The sequence below is a fragment of the Orycteropus afer genome, unplaced genomic scaffold, assembly GCF_000298275.1.
Source record: "Orycteropus afer afer isolate SDZICR_OR568_19922 unplaced genomic scaffold, OryAfe1.0 scaffold00453, whole genome shotgun sequence".
NCBI classification, from domain to species: domain Eukaryota; kingdom Metazoa; phylum Chordata; class Mammalia; order Tubulidentata; family Orycteropodidae; genus Orycteropus; species Orycteropus afer.
In genome coordinates, this window is record NW_006922040.1 from 73,842 (window position 1) to 80,998 (window position 7,157).

The 7,157-nt window shown below is 36.4% G+C and overlaps 1 pseudogene; it reads right to left on the reverse strand.

The window, feature by feature from the left end:
- The window catches only part of LOC103208546, a 10,360-nt pseudogene extending 5,812 nt beyond the window's left edge, over positions 1-4,548 (reverse strand).
- Positions 4,549-7,157: the final 2,609 nt, after the last annotated feature.

Genomic DNA, 7,157 nt, shown 5'->3' on the forward strand with positions numbered 1-7,157 from the left:
GGTGCGGGATCGGGCAGTGTTTCGTTCTGCTGTGCATGGGGTCGCTATGAGTCGGAAACGACTCGACGGCACTTAACAACAACAACAACAAACATCATGTAATATCCAATCATTCCAAAATACGTTTTCCAACACATTGTTATCTTTTCTCATATGTATCATTTGTCTTTATTTTTTTCAAAATTTATATAATACTTGGTAAATAATATTCATCAATATTTTTTGTTTAATAGTTATGAAAATTTATTATTACGTTAAAATTTTATTTAAATATCTTTTAAATTACAGCATTAATTCCACAGTATATATTAATAATATTTTCTTTAAGCAATCCTATTATCCATAGTGCAAATAAATCATATTTTACACCCACTTAACTACTTTAGGATTTTCCCAACTTTCTATTAGTATAAATATTGTTGAAATTAATAAATGTTTTCACCCATAAAGATTTGAATGTGCCTGTGGATATTTCCATAGAACAGATAGTGAGATATATTGATTAAAAATGTCTCACCATTTTAGTGCATTTGCACAGGGAGAAAGGTAGGGAGGCAGGAATGCATAGGCAAGAAGGACACAGGGAAAGAGTAACCAAAGAGAGGAAGTGGGAGGTGAGCTTTTATATTTGGGAAGTATAACCAGTGTCACAAAACAAAATGTGTGTATGAACCATTGAATGTAAACTAAACTTGCTTTGTAAAATTTCACCCAAAACACAATAAAACATTAAAATAAAATAAAGTCTGACCATTTTAGTAGGTTTAATTTATTTTGCAAAGCTCTTCCCTGAAAAGTTGAGTATCCATCTCACTGGAATTTCATCTGTATGGGATATGATATTTTTAAAACTGTCAAAATATTACTTTAAATGTTGCTATTCATAAATATATAACTTAAGAAATTTAAACAGATAGCAGTAAATTGAGATAAAAAATTTTAAACCAAAATATTTACAGAATCAATTTACTGAGATTTCACAATGCATGCGCATAACACAACCTCAGGAAATCAGATGTTGATAAACTATAAAATATCTCAGTGATACAAAAATGGAGATAATTCAAACTGTATAGGTGAGTTTACAAAGAATTTTAGAATAGTATGCAAATCTATATGAGAAATAAAAATATATTTAAGCAAATTAGAATGAAAATATCAGAAAAGAAATAATACATTATAAAGTAGAATAATGATTTAAAGAAGAAATAATAAGCATCAATGTCCTAGGATAGTTTTGAAATTGTTTGCAGATCAGGAAGTGCATGATAGAAAAAGGAGAATGAACTGAAACTGAGAATAAGTCAATACTTGTAAATATGTAGATAAAAGAATACTAAGCAGGTTGCTCTGATCTTTAGGCTGCTGCAAATTTCTTTGATCATTGCCTTATCTCTTGTTTTTGCCTTTGTAAATACTTTTAAAGAGAAATCTTCAAGGTCAAGGAGGTGATAGATAATAAGTGAAAGTAATAGGCAGCCACAAAGAATAAACAGAGGGTTTAACTTCTTAAAGAACTCCTCCAGTGACAAGCAGATTTCATTACTCGAAAACAGCTATTTTCTATTTTCTACACTTCATAGGTTGTTAAAGGTTTTACAAATTATTTGAGATACCACATTTCTTCCAATGCTTTCAAAGTTTGCTGAGGTTGAGAAAATACTGCAGGTTTAATAAGTTAATCCTTTATCATATAACCCACCAAAATGAAACCCCCCATTAATTAGTTTGAGAATCATAGTGACTCTTTAAGACAGAATAGAATTGCCCCATATGATTTCTAAGGTTGTAAATCTTTAGAGAAGGAAACTACCTCATCTTTCTCCCAAAGAACAGTTGGTGGGTTCGAACTACCAACCTTTGGGTTAACAGCAAAAAGCTTTAACCACTATGCCACCAGAGAACTTCATATATATTCTAACTGTGATCCAAAATGTACCTTAAAACACTTCAGTAATAAAGCTAACATTTTTACATTTTAAGGTAGGCCAGTTATATTTGACACAATGGTTCTATCTAAGAAACATCATTATTATTATTCTCTTAAAAAAAGGCATTTGCATATATTCAGAAAGAATAAATAAATAGTATATTTGATGTAAGAAGAAATATCTAACTATAGTTTATGCTAAGTTTGTGTCCTTAGAATATAATCTTTCAACAGTATACTTGAAAGTATACTTTTCAGTTACTGCTTCAGCCTGGATTCTCCAAAAGCAATGTCTGAGACAGAGTTTTGGATGAGGTTGTTTATTTGGGAAAGGATCTCATATATTAGGAATAATGGGCAGGAGTATCTCGTGTAACTTCTAAGGAGACTAAAAAATGCATTTTAGACCTCTCTGTCTGAGGGACTAAAGAAATGGGTATGTATTGTACACCATTGGTCAAGCATGGGCCTATGGGCAAAAACTCATCCATATTACTAGTTTGTACATGCACGAGTAATATGTGAGTTCCCATGGACATCTCACACTGTAGCATTAGAGAAACCTTCATGCAGGAAGCAAGTGATGTCTGTCATGTGTCTGTAGTGAGGTACTTACTGGTTGCCTCTGTGTGAAGCTGGTTGAACTAAAATAGGCTTGGTTACCACAATTAGAGTAAGAGATGACATGGGGAGGATATGAACTAGGGCATAGCAAATGTATACACAAGTCCCATCCCTACAGCACTCAGATGTGTTAAAGCCCTTTGCCAAGTCTAAAGGATTATTTGAACAACTGAAATAGTCCTCGGGTTGTGCAGAAGATTAAGCATTTGACTGCTTAACTAAAAGGAGCAGTTGGCACCCACCCAGAGGCAACTTGGAAAAAAGACTAGGTGAGCTACTTCTGAAAGTCATAACTTTGAAAGTCCAGTGGAATGCAGTTCTGCGTTGCACAAATGCGGTCTTCATGAATCAAAATTGACTGGGTGGTAACTGGTTTTGTTTTTGGTATTTTAATGTTCCAGTGGTGTGACTTGTTTTCAACCAAAACTGATAATCATTATCTATCATCTTAAGCACTCATTCTAAATTTACCTCATTCTTAGCCATAATTTCACCTTGTCTAGGTTGCTTGCCTAGTGAGATTATCCATATCTTTAAACCCTGAAGAGTATGAATCTTGAGTTGAATTGCTTCATTTGTTCATGGTTATTTCAATTTTTGTTCCTAGTTATCAGTGAGCACAGAAGCACCAAAATATGTTCCTAGGAATCATATCTTTTCCAAATATACTCCTTACTGTCCTGCTATGTATGCTGCAGCTCCTCAAGGTAGTCATTCAATTAGTCTCCTAGTATAAAGACTATTTTATTCATTTATTCATTCATTTATTTATTTATTGCCTATTGATCATTTGGCATATCTAACTTAATAATAGATGTAGAATCAAGTTAGTGGAATCTTTACCATATACACTAATAGAAGGACCTCTTTTGCTCCCTAAAAACTGGGATTTCTATTCTGAAGCTAAGATTGTGGGAAAAGGAAGGAAATATACTAAAATGTGTCAATGGAAGTGATGAAACTAAGGACTAATAATGTATCACCTTCTTGATTTACGGACTTATGTATTCTAGTTATCGAGACATAGTCTCAACTTCTTGTTTTCATTCAGCATGTAAAACTCATTGTGGAGGAAAAGTCACTAGCTTCACAGGATCTTGGCCCTAAGCTGACAACTCAGTTGAATCTTTAAGAGGAAACAGCACATCTCCATTAGGTTGGCTCTGGTAGCGTAGTGCCTAAGGCACTTGACTGCTAACCAGAAGGCTGGCAGTTCAAACCCACCAGCCACTCCTCGGAAGGAAGGCTTGGCAATCTACTTCCATAGTGATACTGCCTCAGAAGACCAAGGAGGGTCACTATGAGTCAGGTCCTATTCAACGGCACATAGCAACAACATTAGGTTGGATATTCTGGGAGACAGATCTTATAATAAAAGTAAAAGATCCTGTTATTATTTTCCCATTATTGTACCTCCTTTACTATTAAATTAAAAAAAAAAAAAAAGTTAAGGGTTCCTTGCTCTAACTCACTACTGAGCAACATATAGTGTCAGTGGATAATGGTTCTGGAAGAGGCACTTTGGAAAGGAAAGACAAGTCCATAGTCCATAGCAGATGTTGAGTCTGGCAAAGACTCATCATTTTCATTCACCAAGATATTAAAGGTCAATTGTAGTCAAAGTGTGTCCAAAAGTAGATAACTAGTCTCTTTGAAGGAGGCTCTGAGTGGTGCAAACAGTGTCCTAGATTGGAAGCTGAAAAAGTGGTGCTTTGAGTCCACCCAAAGGCACTTTTGAAGAAAGGTCTGATGATCTCCTTCTGAAAAATCAGTCATAAAATGCCCTATCCTGGAGCACAAGAATTCTTTGATATACGTTGGATCACCATGAATCAGAATCAACTCAATGGCAATTGGTTCTGGTTTTACTCTTTTTGAGGAATGCCATCATAATGAAGTTTCAGTGTCATTTTCTGTTCCTGGTAAGTTAGGTATTCGGAAGTGGTAGTAGCTTGATCAAATTCAATGAGAAAGAACCCTGCTGTGGTGTCCATGCATAGTCTCTTTACTTTCATCCATGGCCCATTTCTCTAAGATTTTATTGTAAGACATAAAAATCTGCACACTTCGTGAATGAGCAAGTTTACTGCCTGTAACACTGCCTGCCTGCTATGTAGTGTTCCATTCACCACTGTCCTTTAGAGTCACTCTTGAATGGGATTATAGTACAGCAATGATCAATTTGTGGCCAGCACCAGTGCAAATTTATCTGTAAAATAGGTCTTATTCTTTTCTTTCTCGGTCAGTTAGTTCTAGGGAACTTCTCCAAAAGGTCAAGTGTATGTCAAAGGTAGCTGAAATGAGATCTTGGCCTTCTCTGTTTTGTAATTTACTAGTGTCTTCTAGATCTGCTCAGGCATGATTTTGAATGTATCATTTCCTCTACCCAGTTGAATGCTGCCTGCTATGTGACATGATGGGCAGCTCTAATCCATAGGCCCTTTGTATCCCATGATCCGGTCTTAAGTCTCTTTTAGGGTCCAGTAGCACTACCAAAGCTATTTTTCAAGACGGTACCTCTATGCTACAGAAAATATCGTTTTGCTTCAAAATATTCAGTCTGTGCTGTGGCATTTCTATTCTGGCTTTAGAGATTTGCACAGCATTCTTGTTTAACATGAATGTTTCTAGCATCATCAGATCTGTTAGTCATATGACCTGGATGCCAGGACATCTTGTACCCAGTCTATATTTGCTGCAGTATCTTCTCTTGTTCTATACATTATGCAAAAGTTATAACCATATAGGTTATTTAATATAGGTCAAAACTGAATTTCCAAGTACAGGATAAACTTCTTCTAAATTGAAAAAAAAGTTCCATCAAGTACTGTACTCCTTTCTTAATGATTGTTGTTGTTAGGTGCCAATGGGTCAGTTCTGACTCACAGAGACCTTATGCAGCAGAATGAAACACTGCCCACTCCTGTACCATCCTCACGGTTGCTTTTACTTTTGAGTTTATGGTTGCAGCCACTGTGTCAATCCATCTCATTGAAGGTTTTCCTCTTTTTCATTGACCCTCTACTTAATGACAGGGGGTGCAAAGTGCATCATTGTGTCTATATCTTAAACAGATTGTCCTGGCATTCTCCAAACCACCGGACTCTTATAAACTTGGGAATTGGGCAGGCCCCTGAATCTTCATGCTGTTTATCTTATACCTTTGGGGAATTTTCTTTTTTACCAGATTACTTACTACTCACCAGCTCCAATGAGCATTATTTCACATTATAATGGACTACTAAGGTGTTCTGCAGAATATCAAGAGTTCCTTGTAAAATAGGCTGTTCCTGAGGACAGAGAGCACAATAGTGAACACAGTCTTGAGGAAAGAGCATGATTATGTACTGCTATCTCATATATGTAAAAGAAAACCACTTTCCACATTGTTTAGTGATAGGATTAAAAAGAATGCATATCAATAGCCACATACAAAGTGTCAGAGGCTATGTCAATATGTTTTAGTAAATGACTATGTCCTGCACAAAAACAACTGTGTATATGATCAACTAACTAATGTACTCAAGATCTGCAAAATGATTTTGATTTGGTAAGTGGGGGAAGGTTTATGATTTTGTAATATGGTGATTAACCTCAGCCTTCTGATTGCTAGAGCCTGATTGTATTTTTCATAGGTTCATAGAACCAAGTAACATCAAAATTAGGTGTTTATTTATTTTGGTTTGTGAGACTCCGTATTCTATTAGCCATTGTGAGGAAAATCAAATCCATTTCTCACACAAACTGAGTGGATCAATGCAGTCTATTCTACTCTGTTTCCCTTTGTTTTACTTCTATTCTGACACAAGCTACACATGCATATCTTCTTCCTCTGACTCTAATCACCTGGAGCTAGATCAGATGTCACAAGTTAAAGGAGTGTTGTTCTCCAGACTACTTAAGACCGTTGTTGTTGTTATGTGCCATCAAGTCGGACCTGACTCATAGCGACCCCTCCTTGGGTTTCCAAGGCAGTATTACACGGAAGTGGATTGCCTAACCTTCCTTCCAAGGAGTAGCTGGTAGGTTTGAACTGCCAGCTTTCTGGTTAGCAGTCAAGTGCCTTAGACACTACGCTACCAGAGATCCCACTTAAGACCTTATTAGGCCAGCTTAAATCTGAGAGTGCCCATAGCACTCTCACTTCTAACATGCTGGCTACAAAGTTGGGAGTTCCCTCTATCTCTTCATGGTATCAGCCATAAGTTCAAGGTTCCCTAGGGCTCCTCCTCACTTCTGACCTGATCTCTTCACTCCTTCAGTTTACATAATTTGCTGGAACAACTTACAGAACTCATGAAGAACATTATACTTAAGATTACTAATGTAAAGCTTCCATGTCCCCAACAATGCCCCATCCACACATGTCCACCAATGTCTATTACCAACTGTGAAGGTCATGGAGCTTCTGTGCCCAGAACCTTTATTAGGTGGGGCTTCATTACATAGGCATGAGAATCACTGATATCACTTAGTGATCTTTCCAGCCTGCCCAGTCTCCACCTGAGTCACTTCATTAGCATAGTAGGTGTGTTCTGGAGGCCTTAAAAAAAAAAAAAAATCACTTCAATCACTGCAGAATATTCAAGGTTTTAGAAGTTAT